Here is a 24,930-nt window from a genome sequence, read left to right on the forward strand (position 1 = left end):
GTTACCTTACCTACCTCTTCCAAAACCTGTGTGCAGGTCAAGAAGCAACAGTTAGAGCTGGATGTGGAACAATGGACTGGTTCAAAATTGGGAAAGGAGTAGCTCTAGGCTATATATTGTCACCCTGCTTATTTAACTTATATTCAGAGTATATCATGCAAAATGCTGGGCTGGAGGAAGCACATGCTTCATTGAGAAATATCAATAACCTCAGATATGCAGATAACACCACCCTTATGGCAGAAAGCAAAGAGGAATTAAAGAGCATCTTGATGAAGGTGAAAGAGGAGAGTGAAAAAGCTGCCTTAAAACTCAGCATTCAAAAAACTAAGATCATGGCATCCAATGTCATCACTTCATGGTAAATAGATGGGGAAACAATGGGAATAGTGACAGAGTTTATTTTCTTGGCTCCAAAATCACTGTGGACAGGGACTGCAGCCATGAAATTAAAAGACACTTGCTCCTTGGAAGAAAAGCTATGACAAACCTAGATAGCATATTAAAAAGCAGAGACATTAATTTGCTGACAAAGTTCGTCCAGTCAAAGCTACATTTTTTCCAGTAGTCATGTATGGATGTGAGAGTTGAACTATAAAGAAAGTTGAGCTCAAAAGAATTGATGCTTTTGAACTGTGGTGTTGGAGAAGGCTCTTGAGAGTCCCTTGAATTGCAAGGAGATCCAACCAGTCTATCCTAAAGGAAATCAGCCCTGAATATTTATCAGAAAAACTGATTTTGAAGCTAAAGCTGCAATACTTTGACCACCTAATGTGAAGAGCTGACTCATTGGAAGAGATCCTGATAATGGGAAAGATTGTAGGCAGGAGGAGAAGGGGACAACAGAGGATGAGATGGTTGGGTGGCATGACTGACTTGATGGATATGTGTTTGAGCAAACTCTGGGAGATGGTGAAGCCTGGCATGCTGCAGTCCATGGGGTCGCAAAGAGTCAGACACGACTGAGCGATTGAATAACAATTGTACAGTATTTCATCTTGAAGTTGAAAGACTAGATAATTCTTGAAGGGGATATGAGGCTGTCTCATGCAAGCATTCTTAGACTCAAATGCTTCAAGCTTCTGGAGAGGAAAGAAGATGAATGAAATGGTTGTCAGCACAGTGGCTTGAGAACTCTCTCCTTGTCTTAAGCACAGTGTCTACTTAACTATAGTCAATTGTGGCTATGCAGGAATGGTCCCAGGGTTGTTAAATCATTCAGGTTAAAAGAAAATTGGATTTTCATCTGAAAGCTCCAAATATGTAAACTCCAGTAGCTAATTCTAAGTTAACCACTGTGTGAACCAAACAAATAAGTTAGTGGGTGCCTAGTATGCAATTTCTTCTGTAAAACAGAGGCTACCTCATATCTAGAAAGAAAATATTATGACTTACCAACTTCATTTAATAGCAACATAAAATGCATATAAAATAAATGTAAATATAAAATGCACTTCCAGGTCATATGTTTTGGAGAAATATCTTGTGTAAAGAATTCCTCCCTACCCATGTCACTTGAGTCTTCTGGTTCTGGGGATGGGTTCCATCCATCACCACTACTTTTTTACCCTGACTCCCACCAAAACAGGTGCAGGGCCTTTTGTTTTCTCAATGCCCACTTCTTTGCCCACTGTCCAGCAAAAAGTGTTTTTTTGGTTTCTGGATGTCCTGGAATATCAGGAGAGTCAGAGAGGTGATTGAAGGACATTTTCAGATAATGGAAAACATCATTCATGCTGGGCACATACAGAGGGAATTGATGGCAGAGAGGCAGATGTCTCTGCTTGACAATAGCAGGAAAGTGGAGAGAATGGCTCTCAGCTTTGTTGGCCTCAGTGCATATGGGACAAGCATGGGCTGGCCAGCTTACATAGGACCACTCAGCTCCTGGACAGCCCTAGAGCACCAGTGACTGTGAAAACTGAGCTCTTTGCTGAAAAGCTGAGAGCATGGCCCTTTTGGGGTTTCCCTGGGGCTCAAACAGTAATAGATCTGCCTGAAATGCAGGAGGCCCAGGTTCAGTCCCTGGGTTGGGAAGATCATCTGGAGGAGGGTATGACAATCCATTCTAGTATTCTTGCCTGGAGAATTTCATGGACAGAAGAGCCTGGCAGGCTACAGTCTATGGGGTCTCAAAGACATATCTGAGCGACTAATACACACACACACACACAAGGCCCTTTGCAGAAATACCCCTCATCTCTTCATCCCTATCCTCTCTCAGACTTCTCCCTGCTTAGCATCTTGCAACATCTCTGTTCTCACCATACTCCTTTCTGATAAGAAGAAATTTCATGTTCTCACACCAGATGTTTCTACCCCAAATTTGTCCATGGTGTAAGTCTTCTCTATATCCCTAAGGCCTTCCTTAGAATTTCCATAAGAAACTCCAGAAGACTCTCCTTTTCTCAGCTTTTTGATCTATCACATTCATCTCTGAGATGATGGAATCGAACCCAAGTCTTCTGCACTGCAGACATTCTTTATCAGCTAAGCCACCAAGGAAGCCCTCTGAGACAATGAACACATTGAATAGGCTGCTTGAATGGAGAGGAGGAAAAATTCTAAACATCAAGATAAAAAATAAGTTAAAACGTTTTTTTAAAAAGCTGTCCTTGCATAAAATATGTTTAAAGTAGAATACGTTTTTGCTTTTGTATTTATTGTTATTTGTGTTAAATTACAAGTCTGACATAGCAATCTTTTTGGCTTGTCAAAGAAAATCACATATTCAAAATAAAAATTTGCTTGAATGGGTGAACTTACTCTGCGTTTCTTCTCAACCCCCTTACGTGATGTAAAGGCTGCAGGCTGTTTTCAGCTCTGTATCCCTCCTCCTACTTCTAAGGTAGAAACACAGGGCGAATACACTTGAATATATATAGAAAGCATTTTATTGCCTAAATATAAGCATTATCTATTATTAAGAATATTACAAGGTATCAAATGCTTTTAAACCAATTTTGAATGAAGTCTGGGTGATTTTAGTGCCATATCAGAACCGAACATCTGATAGAGAAGAAGCCATACTTTTTTTTTTTCCTAAAGGGGAAATATTTAAACCTATTACTTTTCTGATGGATGCCTAGAAATCTTACTCCATGATGAAGAAAAAAGAGAAATATAGGTCTATTTGATGCCACTCTTTATAAATTTTTTTTTTAAAAAAAAAGAATTCAATAAAATTCTCACCTCAGTTACTGTATTATCAAAGTCACCACACACGTTTCTTTCACCTGTCAGAAAAACCCCCTTAGATGTTACTGCCTTAATGCACAGAGAGTTTTAAAAAATGAATAAAGACCTGGGGAAAGTGTCTGCTGATGCCTTCAGGAAGCTTTGGCATGATGGTGGGGAAAATAAAATAAGTTTAAGTGCTCATATCTTTGGTTAGTCTCACTTCTTTCAGAGCCCCTGTTAATATCCAACATTGTTATGATTCCTTTAGTTTCCACATTTCTCATCTTAAAATATCACTTGTTTCCCATGATTATAAGTTATTTGTATGTTTGGTAGAACTTCCATGTGCTGCACTGTATTAAGTTATGATTACCTATTAATGTATTCAAATTAATGAGCATGTGTTATAACAGACACTATGTGCTAGAATTTTCAACATATGCTGAGATACATGATTATAATATGCTGATATACGTAATAGATGTAAGCAAGTTCCCCTGACAGATCATAAGAGAGAGATACATGAGGCCACCTAGGAGAGATGACCCTTCTATTCAGCATTCATAAGTAGGTGATCATTAGCCAGAGCAAGAGGTGAGTACCAGCACATTCTAAATTAGAAAAGCTATGTATAAAAAAATATCAGTATAACTAGGACATAATGTGCAATGTAAGAATACTACATGCAAGGGTTTACAGGGTCACCAAGTTTGAAAGACTTGGTAGTTTATAGTGAGGCATTTAGAAGTTACTGCAGTGGGGCACCTTGGGGGATACTAAGTGGGATGCTCATTTAACCAGTGGGATACTCGTTTTGATTATCATAGTGGAAAACACTCTCTGGCGAAAGTTTAGAGATTGCATTGGAAACAGGCGAGAATGCAAATGGGAGGCCAACCATGAAGGTTTGTAGTAATCTAGGAAGAGGCCTGAACAAGACAATGGCAAGAGAGATGGGGGTTATGGGGCAGATTCCAGGACTATTTAAGAGATGTAAATAGTCAACATGACTCAGTGAATTTTGGATCTGAAAAATAAGGGAAGAGAGTCTAGGTTTCTGGCTTTGACACCTGGATATATAGTGGTGCCAAAAATTAGCATAGGAAATTCAGGAAAAGGATAAGGTTTTAATACATAGGATATGTTGAGTGTCTTTTTGGACACATCTAGTGCAGTTATCTGTGGTTTATCTAAGATCAGACATATATTGAGTAGTTGAGAGCTTGGTTCAGATGTAAGTGAAAGAGGAAAATCTGAGATTTACCAGGTCTTAGGTAAAGCTATGAAAGTGGATGATATAAACCAGAAAAATGTGTAGAAGATGTAGTAAAACTTATCTGGGAAACTTTAACATTTAAAACATAGGCAGAGCAACGATGACTGCAGGTAAAAGTTAGGTTTAAATCTCAAAGATTAGTGCTCTAAAAACCAAGATGTAAGGTGGTATTTCAAATATAAGTGAGACAAATTAGTCTCTGGCATCAGATTCATAGATTCATACAATATTATAGTGGTTTTTGCCATACATTGACATGAATTAGCCACGGATTTACATGTGTTCCCATCCCAATCCCCCTTCCCGCCTCCCTCCCCATCCCATCCCTCTGGGTCTTCCCAGTGCACCAGCCCTGAGCACTTGTCTCATGCATCCAACCTGCGCTGGTGATCTGTTTCACCTTGATAGTATACTTGTCTCAATGCTATTCTCTCAGAACATCCTACCCTCGCCATCTCCCACAGAGTCTAAAAGTCTGTTCTGTACATCTGTGTCTCTTTTTCTGTTTTGCATATTGGGTTATTGTTACCATCTTTTTAAATTCCATATATATGTGTTAGTATACTGTATTGGTGTTTATTTTTCTGGCTTACTTCACTCTGTATAATGGGCTCCAGTTTCATCCATCTCATTAGAACTGATTCAAATGAATTCTTTTTAATGGCTGAGTAATATTCCATGGTGTATACGTACCACAGCTTCCTTATCCATTCGTCTGCTGATGGGCATCTAGGTTGCTTCCATGTCCTGGCTATTATAAACAGTGCTGCGATGAACTCTGGGGTGCACGTGTCTCTTTCAGATCTGGTTTCCTTGGTGTGTATGCCCAGGAGTGGGATTGCTGGGTCATATGGCAGTTCTATTTCCAGTTTTTTAAGGAATCTCCACGCTGTTCTCCATAGTGGCTATACTAGTTTGCATTCCCAACAGTGTAAGAGGGTTCCCTTTTCTCCACACCCTCTCCAGCATTTATTGCTTGTAGACTTTTAGATAGCAGCCATTCTGACTGGCATGTAATGGTACCTCACTGAGGTTTTGATTTGCATTTCTCTGATAATGAGTGATGTTGAGCATCTTTTCATGTGTTTCTTAGCCATCTGTATGTCTTCCTTGGAGAAATGTCTGTTTAGATCTTTGGTGTATTTTTTGATTGGGTCATTTATCTTTCTGGAATTGAGCTGCAGGAGTTGCCTGTATATTTTTGATATTAATCCTATGTCTGTTTCTTCATTTGCTATTATTTTCTCCCATTCAGAAGGCTGTCTTTTCACCTTGCTTATAGTTTCCTTTGTTGTGCAAAAGCTTTTAAGTTTAATTAGTTCCCATTTGTTTGTTTTTGCTTTTATTTCCAATATTCTGGGAGGTGGGTCATAGAGGATCCTGCTGTGATTTATGTCAGAGAGTATTTTGCGTATGTTCTCCTCTAGGAGTTTTATAGTTTCTGGCCTTACATTTAGATCTTTATTCCATTTTGAGTTTATTTTTGTGTTTGGTGTTAGAAAGTGTTCTAGTTTCATTCTTTTACGAGTGGTTGACCAGTTTTCCCAGCACCACTTATTAAAGAGGTTGTCTTTTTTCCATTGTATATTCTTGTCTCCTTTGTTGAAGTTGTCTATAGGTATGTGGATTTATCTCTGGGCTTTCTATTTTGTTCCATTGATCTATATTTCTGTCTTTGTGCCAGTACCATACTGTCTTGATGGCTGTGGCACAAGGTATATTTTTAAAAGCAAGACAATTGTATCTAATAAATTAGCAAATTAATATTAAATGATTTTCTTAAAAGCATAAAGAAACAAAATTTAATAAGGAAAAATATTAGTCAAAAATATTTTTTTCTAAGATAAACTAGTTTTAAATTGTTTTAGAAATAGTTTATCTAACTTAAAAGAAGCAATTACCATATTATAAAATTTTCTTCTAAAAAAGACAAAGAGAAAATTGATTTTATGTAACCCTAACATGCACCCTAGTCTCAGAGTAAAATAAAATAATAAAATAAAAAGACTACTTCAGTCTTCTTACTGAACATTATTCAAAACTACTTAATAACCCATGTGCATAATTCAAATGTTTGCAAACTAGCAGGTGGATAACATCAATGTTTGAAACAGGTTGGATGGGGATCAGAATGATAGGTGTAGATACCATGTCAAATAGGAGGGCATACATAAACATTCCTTGTGAAGTTGTGAGGATACTCTTAGTTTTGTCAGAATTGACAAATTTTTTTCAGGAAGAATCCTAAATATAATCTCCTGATTTTTAAATGTTGACAACTTATTCAGCTTTTTGTGGGCCCACTGCACATGCCCATAGGCTAGATTTGGTTGGAGGACCGGGAATGGCGTTAGTTGACTATTTTCCAACTTTGCAATGAGGGCCAACAGCAAGGCTTGGAGAAACAGTAGATCCATTCATCCTTCCTAACTCTTCACTGTTAGATAACCACCAGAGCCTCCAGCTGTGCCCAGAGCCCAGCTTCTGACTGGACCCAAGGATGCTACTATTGGGTCAGCACTGGAGCTTGGCCTACTTGCCACTCTGCTGTTTGGTTATCTTGTATGGTCCAATCACTTTTCTTCTTCTTTTGCCATTTTTACTCAAACATATCTATTCTAAAATAGTCTTTTTAAGTCTAATCCTAAAGTAGTTTTACCAACATCTTACAGAATCTCTTCCCTGCCTTCTTTTCTTTAAAGGTCTGATGGGTGTGAGGTTGATCTTTTCCTTTGGAGTAGGTGTGGCCTATCACTGATACTGTGAAGTTATTTCACGAGTTTTAAAGTAAAAACTAATGTCTGCAAACATCTTCCCTCAAATAAAGATTATCATTCTAGGAGAACACATAGCCAAAACATTTCTTGCAAATTGACTTCATCAGGAATGTCTGGCATTATTCAAAGCTGTGATGGCGATGCTCTAGTCAGCAGAACATGTGGAACCTATAATCTTTTTTGTGCTCAGCAATTGTTGACCCATTATTGGTCTGTTGCTGCATTTGTAGTTTCATTTAAAATATTTTGATGACTTATTCTTTTTGTTTTTGTTATTTCTAGTGAATTGCAATATAGACACACAAGATTTCTTTCCATACTTGGGAGTAGGGCCAATAACAAAATACAAAGATCACAAGCAGCAACTCAAGTATATTCTGTAATAATGCAAGAGGCCCATCAGAACTGCCCTGTAACTTGCCAAGAAATGGCAGCCTTTTATACAGTAGGAAATCAGGTCACTTTGAAGGCAATCCTCGTGTTACAGATATTCTTAATCAGATTATATCTGTACACAGAAAGGAAAGGGGGAAACTGAGCTTAATATTATTAGCTTTAAACTTCTTTTTGGCTGGCGATATTAAGATAATTGATGCCAAGGTAATATTCATAGGTCTCAGTTTTCTAGTTTATTCTCTCATTTCTGCATTTCAGTTTGATCACTATGATACACTCTGTCTCAGGAAATAGGATGGAAAGTACAGTCCTTATTTTAGGCATATTGTGGGAAATCTAGGGGATTCTTAGAGTGTGCATATGCACTTTATGAAAACTATTAAAAGGAAACACTTTTTAAAAATTATGATTATCTGTCCAGTATTTCCCCTCAAGTTTGCTGCCTTCGTTATTCTGCTTGCTGAATAAGACCTATAAGAACTTTGAACATTAGTGTGTAGAAATTGACTTGAGCGAGTATATTTTCTATTTTATTTAGCATTCACAACCAAAACAAGGCTATTTTTGATGACTACAATCAACTGCCTTCATGCTCAAGTCTAAGCTTCCTAAATCAGAAAGTGCCAGAAATTACACTTTGAACCTCCAAATAGTGTGAGTTGAACAGAAGTGTATTTTTGGATACCAAATGTGCTCTCATATCCTTCCAACTCTGCAAAATCAAAGAAGCAGGAATTTCATTATCTGGGCGTTCAGCCTTGATCCCTCACAACTGGCCCTGTCTTCCCGTGGCCCTGTCCCCCTGCATCAGACAGAGCGATAACTGTGTCTCAGTGTTCACTTCCAGCCTACCACTACCCCTCCCTCCATCTCCTCCCCTCTCCCCCTCCCCTTCCAGCAGGGAAATGCTTCAACAGAGAGGCAGAAAACTCAAAGAATCCCCCTTTGCTAAGGAGAACTAAGATGAATTGTGTCAGAGTTCAGAGCCCCCTTGTTGCTTTGGCATGAAATCACTGCCCTTGGTTTCTGCCAAGGCGGGTGTCAGCTGGTGAATTATAACCCTGGCAGACGGGACTGAGATAAGCAAAAAATACAATGACAGCTGCTACACAGAACTATTCTTTCTGGCCTAGTGAATACAAAAATACATTGTGTAAATAAAGACAGACAGCTTCATTATGCAATTGTCTGCTACTATGTCACTACTAAAGAGCAAGTATTGATTCTGGAAAATATACCCAGACTCTTCAAGCTAATATGCTCTTAACTCTGGGCATGCAGGAACACTAAGGAAAGTAATCATCTAATCGAACTTCCTAACTTCAGACCTGAACCAATATGGATATTTATTATAAGATCTCATTACTTAAGTTGTTTGAAATTTAACTTTAAAAAAGCTTCTTTTGCATTCAAGTCCTCAGTATTTATATGACAATATACATATTTGAAGTAAAATTCTGGGGCTTTGACTAGCTTTTATGAATTATAAAGTAAGTGTGAATTATTCTGCTCAGGTTGCCATAACAAAATACCGTACCCCAGATACCAAATACCATAGGACAAAATACCATAAAATACTGGTGCCTTAGACAACGGAAGTTTCTTTTCTCACAGTTGTGGCGGCTGAAAGTTCCAGATCAAGGTCCAGCAGGGTTATTTTCTGGTGAGGGCCCCCTTCCTAACTGTGCCCTCACATGCTGGAGAAAACAAGAACAAATTCTATCATTAGGATACCAATCCCATTGGATCAGGGCCCCATGCATATGACCCCTGCTGCTGCTGCTGCCAAGTCGCTTCAGTCGTGTCCGACTCTGTGCGACCCCATAGACGGCAGCCCACCAGGCTCCTCTGTCCCTGGGATTCTCCAGGCAAGAATACAGGAGTGGGCTGCCATTTCCTTCTCCAATGCATGCATGCATGCTAAGTCACTTCAGTCGTGTCCGACTCTGTGCGACCCTATGGACAGCAGCCCAACAGGCTCCTCTGTCCACAGGATTCTCCAGGCAAGAATACTGGAGTGGACTGCCATTTCCTTCTCTCTCATATGTCCCCATTTAACCTTAAATACCTCCTTGTAGGCCCTGTCCCCAAATACAACTGTACATGACATTACAGCTTCAACATATGAATTTGGGTGGACAAAGCATTCAGTCAATACCAGTGAATTTGGGACAATTTGATTTTTTTATAAATAAACAATTTAATAAACTTAACTGTTTATCTTATGGTTAGTAATTCATAATAGAAGAAATTGTATTTTTAGCAAGGTATTACATATAGTAACTATCTTTTTTATTTAGTAACACAATACCAGGAATTAAGCAGAAGATGAACGTAACACAGCAGACTTCAAAGTATGGCTCGTGCGTAACTGTGGGTCCCTAGGGTCTATTTAGCAAGGTCAAACCTATTTTTGGAATAATACTCAGTTGCTATTTGCTTTTTGATGTGTTGGTATTTATACTAGTGCATTTGGTTCACTGCCTTGATACATGTGTTAAGGTGCCCAGAATCTTGTCCTCATCACTCTTGCAACACCAACGTGAATACATATATTTATATACCTATATATTTACATGTATGTGCATACATATATATATATATATATATGTATACATATACATACATATTTCTTTCTTTCTCCAGGAATTTAAGTAAAACAGTTATCTACTGCAGTCTGAAAGAGGTACCCTTGTGTGGAATTGTCCCTATATAGTCTGCAGGTGCCTGTTGCCTTTGGTGAACAAGAAGTCTCATTTTCCCCCAAGGTGTGCTGGCAGCTGTCACCTTTGTAGGAAGTGGAGCTGGAGATGGAGGAGCTTATGCCAAAGGCAAGTGTAAGGCGAGACTTCCTCCTCCACTCATTGGCTATCACTACCATACTGGGGGTGAGGTTGGATTCAGGCTGATGGAGCAGAGGCCCTGATGGTTGGGTCCAGGCTGGCTGGGTTCCCTTTAAGTGTGCATTCTTTCCTCTCCCAGCTGGTACCCTTGCCCCAGAGGGGAGCAGTGCTAAAGCGGGAGGGGACCATGTGGGCTTTTAGCTCATGAGGAGGTGCTGGCTGTGGTGGGCTGACCGCAGACCCTATTGCATTTAGTCTCCTTTATTGCACACGGGTGATCACTCCCCGTTGCCTCTTCCAGCCCCCACCCTGTGGTGGAGCTACTCTGCAGGTTGGGTGGGGTCCGTGTGGACTCTAGGGAGCACAGGCTGTGGCAGTTTCAGGCTTGTAATTTTTTTTTTAATTTTAAGTAATAAAAATGTGTTCACATTTAGAAGCAATGAATCAATATTACTTAGCAAACTGCCATTTTCTATATGATCAATGCTTGATATTATAGTCATTCGTGAGTACAGGAGTTGTTCAGCATGCAATATAATTCAGTAAGCAGAAGTTGATCTGAGAATTCAACTGTCTTCTATTTAGTGAGACATTAGCTTTGGCAAATGTGTAAAACAATTTTACTCTCAGTAATTTTTTTCTGTTTTGAAAAGAAAACTTTTTTGGTAAAATGTGTTATCTATGTTAGCATGTAATATGCTTATTATTACTGATTTAAACAAATCATTAAATAATATTTTATAAAATTTTCAGTTTTATGAAAAACCTTGGGAGAGAGAGCTAATATAAACAAAACCTCTTTGGAATACTCAGTATTTTTAATAGTGTAAAGTGTCTTGAGACCAAAACAGTGTGAGAACCACTGGTGTATGGAAAAATAAAAGCTTTTGCCAACTGGATATCCCCTTTTAAAAAATAACTTCTGCTAGTTATTCTGTGAGTTGGAGCAAGTTGCATCATCTGAACTATAGGTACGATATTTATAAAATGAAGATAATAAAGTCTACTTCACACAGTTTTTGTAAAGATCTATTTAATTTGTTTCATGTTTATTTCAAGAACATTAAAGCACTTTTTATAAACTGTTAAGTCCTAAACATTTTCAGTTGTGTGTTGATGTTTGTCTCTAGCATAGACTTATGGGACTGGCAAGATACCGAAACTCACAGAATTTTCCATTACTTCCTTAATCTTGATGTGTCCCTCTTAATCCTGCTCATCAACAGCAACAGAACAAAAATGATAAATGTCCTCCTTCTTTTCAAGGTGCTCTACAATATAGTTCCAATTTGTTGTTGCTGGAACTCACTTGGGTCCCACTCTTTGCGACCTCATGGACTGCAGCACCCAGGCTTCCCTGACCTTTACCATCTCCCAAAGTTTGCTCCAGCTCATGTCCATTGAGTCGGTGATGCCATCCAGTCATCTCAACCTCTGTAGCCCCCTTCTCCTACTGCCCTCAATCTTCCCCAGCATCAGGGTCTTTTCCAATAAGTTGGCTCTTCACATCATGTGGCCAAAGTATTAGAACCTCAGCTTCAGCATCAGTTCTTCCAATGAATATTCAGGATCGGTTTCCTTTAGGATTGACTGGTTTGATCTCCATGCAGTCCAAGGGACTCTCAAGAGTCTTCTCCAGCACCACAGTTTGAAAGCATCAATTCTTTGGTGCTCAGCCTTCTTTGTGGTTCAAATCTCACATTCATACATGACTACTGGAAAAGCCATAGTTTTGATCAGACAGATGTTTGTCAGCAAAGTGATGTCTCTGCTTTCTAATATGCTGTCTAGGTTGGTCATAGATTTTCTTTCGAGGAGCAAGTGTCTCTTAATTTCATGGCTATAGTCACCATTAGCAGTGATTTTGGGGCCCAAGAAAATAAAATCTTGGCCACACCATTGTGGTTATCTGGGTCATTAAGACCTTTTCTATACATTTTTTTTTTTTTCTGTATTCTTGCCACCTCCTCTTCATCTCTTCTGCTTCTATTGGGTCCTTACCATTTCTGTCCTTTGTTCTCATCTTTGTATGATATATTCCTTTGGTATCTCTAATTTTCTTGAAGAAATCGCTAATCTTTCTCATTTTATTGTGTTCCTCTATTTCTTTGCATTGTCCACTTAAGGCTTTACCTCTTCTTGCTAGTCTCTGGAACTCTGCATTCAGGTGGGATATCTTTTCTATTCTCCTTTGGCTTTCACTTCTGTTCTTTCTCAGCTCTTTGTAAGGCCTCTTCAGACAATCATTTTGCCTTTCTTTTTCTTGGGGATGGTTTTCGTCACCACCTCCTATACAGTGTTATGGACCTTTGTCCATAGATTTTCAGGCACTCTGTCTACCAGATCTAATAACTTGAATCTATTTGTCACTTCCATTGTATAATTGTAAGGGATTTGATTTAGGTCATACCTGAATGGCCTAGTTTTTCCCTACTTTCTTCAATTTAAGCCTGAATTTTGCAGTAAGGAGCTACTGATCTGAGCCACGGTCATTTCTAGTTCTTGTTTTTGCTGATTGTATAGAGCATCTCCATCTTTGGCTGCAAAAAATATAATCAATCTATTTTCAATATTGACCATCTGGTGATGTCTATGTGTAGAGTCTTCTCTTGTATTGTTGAAAGAGGGTGTTTGCTATGACCAGTGTATTCTCTTCGCAAAACTTCAGCCTTTGCCCTGCTTCATTTTGTACTCCAAGGCCAAACTTGCCTGTTACTCCAGGTATCTTATGACTTCCTACTTTTGCATTCTAATCCCCTATGAAGAAAAGGATATCTTTTATTGTGTTAGTTATAGAAGTTCTTGTAAGTCTTCATAAAACCATTCAACTTCAGCTTCTTTGGCATTTGTCATTGGGGCATAGAATTGGATTACTGTGATGTTGAGTGGCTTGCCTTGGAAAGAACCAAGATCATTGTTTCATTTTTGAGGTACAATACAGTTACAGGAGCTTCCCAGGTGGCACTAGTGGTAAAGAGCCCACCTGCCAAGGCAGGAGACATGAGAAATGGAGGTTCGATCCCTGGGTCAGGAAAATCCCCTGGAGGAAGGCACAGCAATCTACTCCAGTATTCTTGCCTGGAAAATCCCATTATCAGAGGAATCTGGTGGGCTGTGGTCCATAGGATCTCAGAGTTAGACATGACTGAAGCAACTGAGCGCCAACAGTTCTACATTATAGCTGCAATTAACCTAGCCCCAGTTACTTTCACAAATGCGGTATGTCATCAGGAGAAGTTCTGCCAGAGGAGCTCTACTTGAAGGTCTTGTATTGTGCTCTTGCTCATGTTCTCTCTGCTTGGGATGGGTCACGGAACTCTTCCAAAGTCAAGGCCTGCTTCAAAACCCGTGTGAGGCCATTCTGGCTATTTCCCTCCTCTCCTGCATTTGGAAACGTTTTCCCTTTTTTGACTCTGCATATTAATTTAATATCCTTAAAATGACTTAAGTTAAGTAGATGTAAAGTGTGCTTTTCCTGGTTTACTTGTCTTTGTAGTTATTTAAGCTCAGGCCACTTCTCTTGGACCATGATTCTCACCAAAGTATTTTATTAGGCTCACCTCTTATTCTCTGTAAGAAATATTGCTTAGAGGAAGCAGTTAATAAATTTTCATTGAATAGAATCAAACTAATAAATATGCCAAAGCTGCCAAACTAACAGATACATCATCTATTTTATATGGTGAGAATAATCTGCTTGTAAGGGACAAGATGACATATGAGGCTCAAATTCTCTGGAAGTCTGAAAACAATTCTGAGCTTGTATTGTAGGGGAAACATCAAAAGATTATTCGTGATTTTCTTATGGAAGCAAGTAAATAATGCCTCCCTGTCACGTCTCTCTTATAACTTCCTGTCACTGGTGATACTTATGTCACACACCACCTGTAGCACATCTATACATCTCCAAGTGGATCAATTCAATGGTTGATTCAATAAGCTGAGCTAAAAAAAAAAGAAAAATCATTCAAGCTGTTTGCAGTCCATTGTAGAACTTTATTTTGCTTTTGTTTTCTATTTTTTACTTTTCAGGAATTTGTTTTCTTCTGTAGAGATATTTGAAATATTTACTTTTTCCAGTTCTCAAAAGATCTCTAGCCTTTAATTCACATTTAATGGTGGCCCTATGAATTCCCTGTTCCTCTTGGCAAGCTGTAAGATTAGTGGGAAGGAGGGCTGACCAACAGGACTTTTGGCAATAATGGAATTGTTCTCTATCTGTGCTGTCAAGCAAAGAGCCACTGGCTACAAGTGACTTTTGAGCACATGAAAAATGTGGCTAGAGCAACTGGGAAATTCAATTTTATTTTCAGTTTAATTAGCTTAAATTTAAATTAAATTAAGTTAAATAGCAGTTAATTAAGTTAAATAACAGTTAAATAATAAATAATCAAAATACCTCTGTATTTGACAGCAGTGGTATCGATTGTGACTTAAATTTTGCCTGAAACAACTGTCCCATGAAATGGTAAATTGAGAAAAATATACTGAGTAACTAAAATTACCTTTTTTTCTCCTTCAAGAAATACAAATAGGAAATATCTTTTATTTTTAATCTGAGAGAGCAGGGAACAAGAATTTATAGACAGAGACAAACAGAGAAAATAGAAATGTGAAAACAGATATTCAAAATGACCAGTACACGAATGGAAAATTGAAGGAAAGGAAAAGGTGGACAAGGACTCTAGGGATTCCAAGAAGTTAATTTAACTTCCATCCTTCCATGTGTTGCGTTTGGGTTGTGTCTTCAGATTATTATCACTATCTTGTCCTTTTACATTCTTGTCACTCACTTCCCATTGTTCTTTGTTTTCTTTCATCAACCTTAAAGATCCTGGTTCTATTGCAGGTAATTCTAGAATTTCACTTTAATAAAATGAATTCACTGTGTTGCCATAGTAATGACCAGGAGGGGAAAAATACAAGGATGTGTAAAAGTCAAAGGCTACTGTGAGTATGGAGTTATTCAGAAGCACGAAGAAAGGCAGGATCAGAAAAGTAATATTCTTAATAATTGAGAAAGAGGAAGATATAAAAATGCTGTTTTATGGGAAATTTGGATAAATATTAGAGAGTCTGCTACTTCATCCTTCATCCCATTGCTTTACTAAGTAATCGATGAACCTGCAAATTTAAGATGTTAATTATTGACAAGCACATATAGTAAAGGTCATTAGGTTTCATAAAGAAAAGCTGAGTGTTTGCTTCTTGTTAATCTTGTAGTATCCTGTCGGCTGCATCTACTAAAGTAGGTAGTAGACCTAATGACCACTTTAATAGTAGATCAGTTCCTCAACATTACTGTAAAAACTGATAATGTTCTTAAAGACTACCACTAAAGTCAAGTAAGTGGTAAACTGGAAATATTGTGCATGATCTCAGCTAAACAAATCATATAGCTGAAAACAGAATAAATTTTTGTTCCCGACTTCCAAGGATACTCCTTCTTAAACCTTTTCAATACTCTTAAAATCCTTTATGAAGTAATAATCTATACTATTGCCATAATTTCACTACTATTAAAAAAACAGTAAAAGGGAACTTTGAAGTAAACTTTATTATGCATTACATTTAAAAGGGCAATATTTCTTAAACTAATGATCCTAGAACTTAGTGAAATAAATTTAGGGGATCTCAATAATGTTTCTCTCTTTAAGCAAAACAGGATGGGATAGATTAGAATGTATTATACAGAGTAAGGATAAATATTGTGAACTTTTGTTTCCTTTAAATAAATATATATTTCTTTGTATACTGTTTATGTTGTATAAGGGCTTTCCTGGTGGCTTAGATGGTAAACAGTATGCCTGCAATGCAGAATATCTGGGTTTGATCCCTGGGTCAGGAAGACCCTCTGGAGAAGGGAATGGCTACCCATCCCAGTATTCTTGCCTGGAGAATTCCATGGACAGAAGCTGGTAGGCTGCATTCCAACTCCTTGGGGTTGCAAAGAGTTGGATGCAACTGAGCAGCTAATACTTTTACTTTGTATGTTTTATAATGTTTTCTGTTATGAGTTACCTTAACAAAGGCTGTTCTAAGTCAACATTCAGTTGACTTAGTGCTAGTTCCAAACTGGGCTAAACCTAGACACAGAAGCACACTTTTTTTTTTTTTTTTAATTTTTTCTTAGCAATGGAAAAAATGTTTAATATATTTATAGAAAATTCTTGTTGATACTTTGGGGTTAAAAGATGGTGAACTGATGAGGGCTTACTGAATTGAAAATATAAATACATGAGATATGAGTATTTATCTTGAGGTTTCTGTGCTTAACTGGTGCTAGGACCTCTGTGGGCTCTTTCAGTCTTGAAATACCTGCTGTTCAGTTCTGGGAAAACTTGAATTACTTCTTTGGTAATTTCCTTCCATTTCTTTTGTTCTCCCTTTATGAAACTTTTATTTGGATGTACCCTTAATGGATTAATAAGCTAATTATTATGTCTTTTCCAGTGATTTTTTTTTTCCTGTACCTTCTGGAAGGTTTCCATGTCTTTATCATCTGAAATACTTCAACTGGGTATTTTAATTCTTCTACCAGCCTTTCAGTATCCAAGAGCACCTCCCTTCCATCTTTTTATGTGTTTCTTTTTCGTAAGCTTATGCCTCTTGACTATAAACTTTAAGAGTTTCTTGTTTTCTTTCTCCCTCCTTAGGTAGAACAGGATGGCTCACGCTGACCAGAGTTAGGTATTCCCTTTTCTCATGGTCAATTAGGCTTTGATTGTATTCTAGCAGATTTGGATCTGGTTAATTAGTTTCTCCTGCTTACTCCTTGAAAGAAAAGTTATGAACAACCTAGACAGAATATTAAAAAGCCTAGACATTACTTTGCCAACAAAGGTCTGTCTAGTCAAGGCTATGGTTTTTCCAGTACTCATGTATGGATGTGAGAGTTGGACTATAAAGAAAGCTGAGCGCTGAAGAATTGATGCTTTTGCGCTGTGGTGTTGGAGAAGACTCTTGAGAGTCCCTTGGACTGCAAGGAGATCCAACCAGTCCATCCTAAAGAAAATCAATCCGGAATATTCATTGGAAGGTCTGACGTTGAAGCTGAAACTAATACTTTGGCCACCTGATGCAAAGAGCTGACTCTTTTGAAAAGACCCTGATGCTGGGAGTGATTGAAGGCGGGAGGAGAAGGGAACAACAGAGGATGAGACGGTTGAACGGCATCACTGACTTAATGGACATGAGCTTGAGTAAACTCTGGGAGTTGGTGATGAACAGAGAGTCCTGGCGTGCTACAGTCCAAGGGGTCACAAAGAGTTGGACACGACTGAGTGAGTGAACTGAATTGAATTGAACTGAATTAGTTTCACCTGAGGGCAGGCCTTGTTAAGAACAGAGTGCGGCTTCAAGTTTCCAAATGGTTTCCTTGCCTCTCTCCCTGCTGGAAGCTCTAGGAGATCTTTCTCTTTTATTTACTGTTATTGTGTGGTTGAGCTCCTGGAGGTGAAACTAAAAAACTGTGGAAGTCTCCCTGACTGGGTCCCCTGGAGTTTTGAACTCTCAGAGTTGTCCATACTCTAGCAATTAGCTATTCCAGTTAGTTTTGTCTTACTCCCAGCAGCACCAGTTACAGCTTTTGCAGCTGTTTCCTGCTCCTGCATCTCTGCTCTGGTAAGCTGTTTTATGTTCCTTTTTTATACACCTTGTTTCATGGTAGCAGTGTTTCCTTATCTCTAAAATATATTTGTGTGTATGTATGTTTGTATGTATATACTTCACACAGTAATTTTTATTATTTCATCCTCCTTGCCTAATCTTTGTTTCCTTTCTTTTATTCTTTTTCTGTTTGGGACTGTTATTCACATTAATTTGTGTCATGAAATGTTAAAAATTATTTATAATTGTTGGCTTCTGATTTCAATTGAGTTTTGAAGGCTCTGAACACAGCACCCATCCATCTCTCCTTAATCTCATTAATATTTTAGAGCTTCTCTGTAGAGGCCTTGCATATCTTTTACTAAATTTATTCCTGGATATTAGGTATTTTTTAATTTGCTTTAGAAAATGGTGTTACTTAAGAAGATTTTTTCTAATTGTTTGCAATTATATAGGAGTATAATTTGAATCTGTTTATTTATCTGTGTATTCTGTATTCTTTTGTGATTACTTCCTATGCAATCATCTTATCTGTTAATAAAAATTATTTTTGCTCTCCTTAGTAATCCTTATACATCTTTTATTTCTTCTTGACTAATTTCCTGGTGAGGAAAAATATGGAGTAGGAGTAGCAGGCTTTTGCATCTCATTCCAGCTCAAGAGTAAACCAATTCATTGTTTAGATGTAAGTTTGGTATTTAGGTTTATTTCTTTTAAATATATTTATCAGATTAGGGAAGTTTTAAAAATTTTTTATTTATGGTGCATTTAAAAAGTAATTATTGGATATGGAATTTTATCACTTGCTTTTCTAAATTTAAAATTATTACATAGCTTTTCTGTCTTATTCTTTTAATGTAGTAGATTAAATGAATTGATTTTCAAATGTCAAACTAATGTTTCATTCTTGAAATAATTCCATTTTGGGTGTGACATATTATTTCTACACATTGCTAGACTTGCTAATGTTTTGTTTATGATTTTCACATATATGATTCATGAAAGTAATTTATGTGTTGATCTGTAAATTTCCTTTCTTCAAATGTCTTTGTTAGACTCTGGTATCAAGTTTTTCTGGTCTCTAAAAGAAATTGGTTAAATATTTTCTCTATTTCTGATCTCTAGAAAAATTTATGTGAGAGTGTTTATATCTTTAGTATTTGGTAGAAATATAATAACATCTGAATCTGGATATTACTTTATTGGAAGGCTATTAATTATAAATTCAGTTTTAAAAATTGATATATATAGCACAATACTTAGACATGTATTTCTTCTCATATTGATACTGATCATTTGTGTTTCCCTAGGAATGTGTCTGTTTCATCTGTTTTGTAAATTATTGTGCTAAAGTTGTTTATAATATACTCTTTGACTGCTTAATAACTCTAGAATCTATAGTGATTCCCGTCTTTGTATTCCTGATATTAGCTCTTTTTTTTTTCCTTCTGATATTAGCTCGTTTTCTCTCTCTCTTTTTTCTTCAGTTGCAACTGGGATTTATTAATTTTTTTTTAGTTTTATTATTTTTTTAATTTATTTTTATTAGTTGGAGGCTAATTACTTTACAATATTGTAGTGGTTTTTTCCATACATTGACATGAATCAGCCATGGATTTACATGTGTTCTCCATCCTGATCCCCCCTCCCACCTCCAATTGCTTCAAAGAACCAACTTTTGGTGTTTTTTTCCCTCTAAGGTCTATGTTTTATTCTGCTTATTAAATTCTGCTACTTCTACATATTTCTTTGGATTTACTTCCTTTTATTTTTATTTTATCTCTCTCTGCCCTTGGGTTAATGAAAACTATTAACATTGAACATTTTTAAAATATGTACCTTCTCAAATCAATTGATGGGGTGTAGGGAATGGATAATTTAATAATCTATTAAAAATCAGTAATTAAAAATTTTTATTAATATTTCCTGTGAGAAAATTGCAGTTTTTGGAGATAGAAACTTAAAACAGTCTGATAATATCATGCAATTGGGAAAAATCTATATAGTTTCAAAAGGTTTTAATTGAATTAACATATATTAGGAAAAAAATGAAAACTAGCAATATTTCTAATATTATAAGGAAGAACTAAGTGTAAGGATTTTTTAATTCATAATAATTTGGTGTACAGACTAAAGAGGATATTATTACTCAAAATTAAATTTTAAAAGCTACATGTAAATTTCAAATACTTTACAATTACTGGTGTGCTTTATATTTTAAAATAAAGTAGAAAAGAACTCAAATTATTAATATTACTTTCAGAAAAGGCAAAAATTATAGACTAATGTAATGTTCCATATGTAATTTTTAGAATTTATATATATGGTTCAGTCTCATAAAAATTCTGGAATTGTGAGATGAATTTTTAAAATGTGAATGACTTACACTGAGTTAAAAAATGTACTATTATCAAATGGAATACTGATTGGATTGCAAAATTAAGAACTAATGAAATTTAAAAATTAGTATAAATTTGAGGAAACAGCGTAATTTTCATTTTCCACTCTTTTTTTCTTTCTACTTTGATAATCTTGCTTTTAATCTCTCCATGAAGGAGAGTCTAAATTATTCTCAATTAAAATATCATTCTTCCAAAGTATCCATAGGAGTATGCTATGGAAATAAGCTTTCTCACGAATATTTGTGGTGAACAAACATTCTGCCCCAAGTATTAGTAATGGTGAGCCCCAGGGTCATCCTGGGAGAGAGAATAATTGCAAGATGCTCATCTAAAGTAGGGCTTCCTCTGGTGGCTCAGTGGTAAAGAATCCACCTGCAATGCAGGAGCTGCAGGAGATGTGGGTTCTGATCCGTGGGTCAGGAAGATCGCCTGGAGGAGGGCATGGCAAACCACTCCAGTATTTGTGGGCTACAAGCTATAGTGTTGCAAAGAGCTGAACATGACTGAAGCAACTTAGCATGCATGCATCACAGCTTGTCCTGAATAAGACCTAGCTTTGCACTGCATTATTAAAGAATCCTTAAGAAAAAAAAAAAAAGCATGATTATCTGGACTTGTAATTTATACATTTATAATTTATTAGTGATCAAGTATTTAGTATATGCTTCACAGTGTATCAATCTGCTTACATGCAAAATCTCAATTCATGTTCAAAAGGAACTGCATAAAGGAGGTATTAATAATTGACTGCTTTAACAGATGAGGTCGCTAAGATCTATAGGAATTAAGCATTTGCCCGAAGGCTACTTGAATTGTGGTCTTCCCCACTGTGGACCACTCTGGTGGCTCAAACTGTAAAGAATCAGCCTACAATGTGGAAGACCTGGTTTCAATCCCTGGTTTGGAAGATCCTCTGGAGAAGGAAATGGCAACCCACTCCAGTATTCTTGCCTGAGGAATGCCATGGACAGAGGAGCCTGGTGGGATAAAGTCCATGGAGTCACAAAGAGTGGGACATGACTGAACAACTCTCACCTGAGTTGTACTGAGATTTGAATCCAAGAAATCTGCTTAGAATGCTTACTCTTAATGTATTTTAAAGAATACAGAATAATGAAAATAAACAATACAGTTCTTTTATTTAAACTAATGTCATCATGGAACTCAATGTTATCTTTCAGGGGAAAGTGTTTTATAGGTCTTTCATTACCATCTAGAGCTTTCTGATGTTTGAGATAATCTTAAATATGGAATAGGAGATTTTTCTGAACTTCTGAGAGTTCAAAGATACCATTGAGGACAAATAGCAAGAAGTTTTCCTTGCCCTATGAATATCCTATTTAGAAAATGTGTTAATTTTGAACAGTATTCTGGTAAAATAGTTGACTCTCAAAGAAATGATGATATTATAGGTATTAGCAATAATTTCTGTTCTTTAAAATACACAGTTCCTCTCATAACCTGTATATTACTGCTGAAATAAATTTTAACATACTTGTAGGACAGATGTACATATGATACAAATAAGCTGCATTTTTTTAAAGCCCAAGGGCACTTAATAGAAACAAAACTTCATTTTTTAATTTATTTTTTTCAAAGCTTTATTTTTAAATACCACTCAGACCTCAAGAATTTAGCCCTTTCTCAAGGTCATTACATACTCAAATGTTTGCTATTTCTTTCATTCCTGTAGCCATGGCTGCCATGCCCAATTCCTTTCTTTCAGTTGTAAACTGTTTTTGGTGTGTTCGGGGGAAGAATGGTCGCTGGTTAGGTAAGGCTGATGGAAGAAAATCATCATATCCCTCCCAGAAGGGTGTTCCTCAACGCTTTCAGAAATACATTTTACAATTAAAAGATACTAAAATGGTGGCAACTACTTTAACCATTTTCAGAATATGGCCAAGAAGGAATGTGGATTTGGTAGAGGATTTTTTGTTTTTAATGCTAAAGTTGTATCATTTCAAACTGATTTCTCTGAAGAAGAAGAATTCCCTTTGGAAGCATAAAACTAAGTGTCTATTAACAAGCATCCCATAGGATAGCTTTTTGCAATTTCTTTGTTTTTTGTGGCAGTGAGAAATATAAAATAATGTTCTTGGCTTCTTTTTCTTGTTTATGGAAAAATCTGATGCTGTGTATGCATAGTGTTTTTACTATGTCAGTATCTCAGGCTATCCATGGAGTGAATATGTTATAAAGTTTATATATCTTCTTCTAACTAAATTGGAGAGAGTAGATGTAATCATCTCTTGCATTTTATTGCTATTGTACTCTCACATGACCACTCAATGTGGAATGCAGTTCACATGAGGACTCATATAATTTCTTCCAAATTTATTCAGCTCATTTTGCTCTGGATTCACAATGCCATGGCTATTATTCTTAAATATCTTTACCTCATCTTATTCCCAATCCATATTCAATTTTATATCCTTCTCAGTCTCCTCATAAAAATAAAACAAAAACAAAGCAGTCAGCTAAAGAAGAACATTACTTCCAAGTGACTTTTGTTGTTTCAATAAATGAGTTGTTTTACTATCAATTTAAGGATAGCCAAACAAAAGAGTAACAAACAGCTAAGTGATCAAGAAGCTGTAATTGCAACTGTTCTTTGCTTTATTCTATTGAGATGCAAACAGGGTCAATCTGCAGGCCTTTGTTTCTAATATTCACTGGTATCTTTAAAAGCAGTCCTCAGAGTTCTGTAACATGTTTAGCTATATTTTGTTCAAATATACTAGGCTCAGTAAGTCTGTATTTTAGAATGAAAGAGCTCGAAGTCCTCTTAAAACTCATTTAGCTTAATATTTCAAACTCAGGACAGTGGAAAATAGAGGCATGTGTCCTATGATTCACTCAACCATGTGGCAGGTCAAGAATCAACCTATGGTTACTGACTCTCAGCCTGGCACTTGGAGTAGCATTATTCTACTTCACTAGAAACTAGCATATTTTAACATGTACACATTTCATGCCCTAGAGTGTATATAAATATACTTCATGCTTTTCTGTCTGTAAATGTACACATGGATGCAAGATCAAAGCAAGTGGTTAAATCAGAATGGGAAAGCATGGGATTTAACCAGTGTTTAGAAGGTAACTGAGCCAGGATATACAGGTCAGGTGAAAGGTATTTTAAGCTGTGAAGGTCATTATGAGTCCATGTTTTGTCAACAATAAAATCAAGCTGCAAGGAAAGGAAAATATACCCCAGGGAAATCTAATAATTTGAAAAGCTTGAGCCAAGAATGAACAAAATAATAGTGTTTAAATGGAAAAGTTGGTCCAGTGTCATCTTTGATGAAAATAGATGAACTATGTGTTTTTGTTCTGCAGACTAGTAGTCAAAATAATTCATAATGTGGTGTTGAAAAATGAATGTAAAATAATAAATTATTCATGTGGGCTATAAGAATCACTGCTTAGAAAATATAAATATGTTTATATTTGATTCTTTTTCTTTCTCAAGAGATCTCTGCTTGAATAATTCATTCAACCTAGCACTTCTTTTCATTTTTACCCAGGAATATGTCTTTTTGTCTGAACTACAATAATACTTTTCTTTTAAAATTTAGAAGTATATATAAAATATACACTTAAGCTCTGTAATCTTTCTCCTCATGTTTAATATCATAGCAACAACTTCTTTCCAAAGCCCTTTACATTTGAGAACCTTAAGCAGTAAAAGCTCTAAGAGTGGTGCTGTGTAGACCACTGTATAGAAAAATAAAGACATATTGAAGAGTGCTGATTTGATCATTTTTTCTAAGTGATATAAAAAGTATCTCAAACATATTTACAAATTAGAAGACCGAATATACAGTATAATAATAAATTGTACAAATTGGGACTCTTCCAACTAGTCCTCATGTGTACTAAAGTTGAAAATAACTGAATTTTTGCCTTCCAAGATTTGTTTTCCTGTGTGTGTGTATATATTTTTAAGATGTTCAGTGCTATTAAATGATCCCTATCTCCAGAGAAGGATGACTTCACAGATTAAGCATTGTTTGTGTTGCTATTATTTAGAGGGGTGGCGGGAAGTTCCTTGCCCAATTCCTGCTTCCTTAGTGTCCAAAGTAGTTATTGTTTCCTCTGAACACAAATATTCTGAAGATCTTCCCTGTCTTGTTGCCTTGTGTGCCTCAGAGGAATAGAGGGGACACTCCCTTTCACACTCCAGTGGTACAGAAGATTGGGATGGTAGGACATCCACTGATGTCCTACCACTGATGGTAGGACAGTGGAGGAAAGCTCAGGGTCCCAGAAGCTCCCTTCAACTGCTGGACGTTTTTCTCTCTCTACATTACTAAATACATTTCCAGTTGTTTAAAAACCTGCAACCAATGATTTTTTTCCAAAATCTAAGTTTGTCCTTTAGCAATTATAATTATTTTTTTATAAGAAAATAAACTGATCATGTAAAACTCTTGGTAGGGAGCAAC

This window comes from Odocoileus virginianus, chromosome 19 (assembly GCF_023699985.2).
Source record: "Odocoileus virginianus isolate 20LAN1187 ecotype Illinois chromosome 19, Ovbor_1.2, whole genome shotgun sequence".
NCBI lineage: Eukaryota > Metazoa > Chordata > Mammalia > Artiodactyla > Cervidae > Odocoileus > Odocoileus virginianus.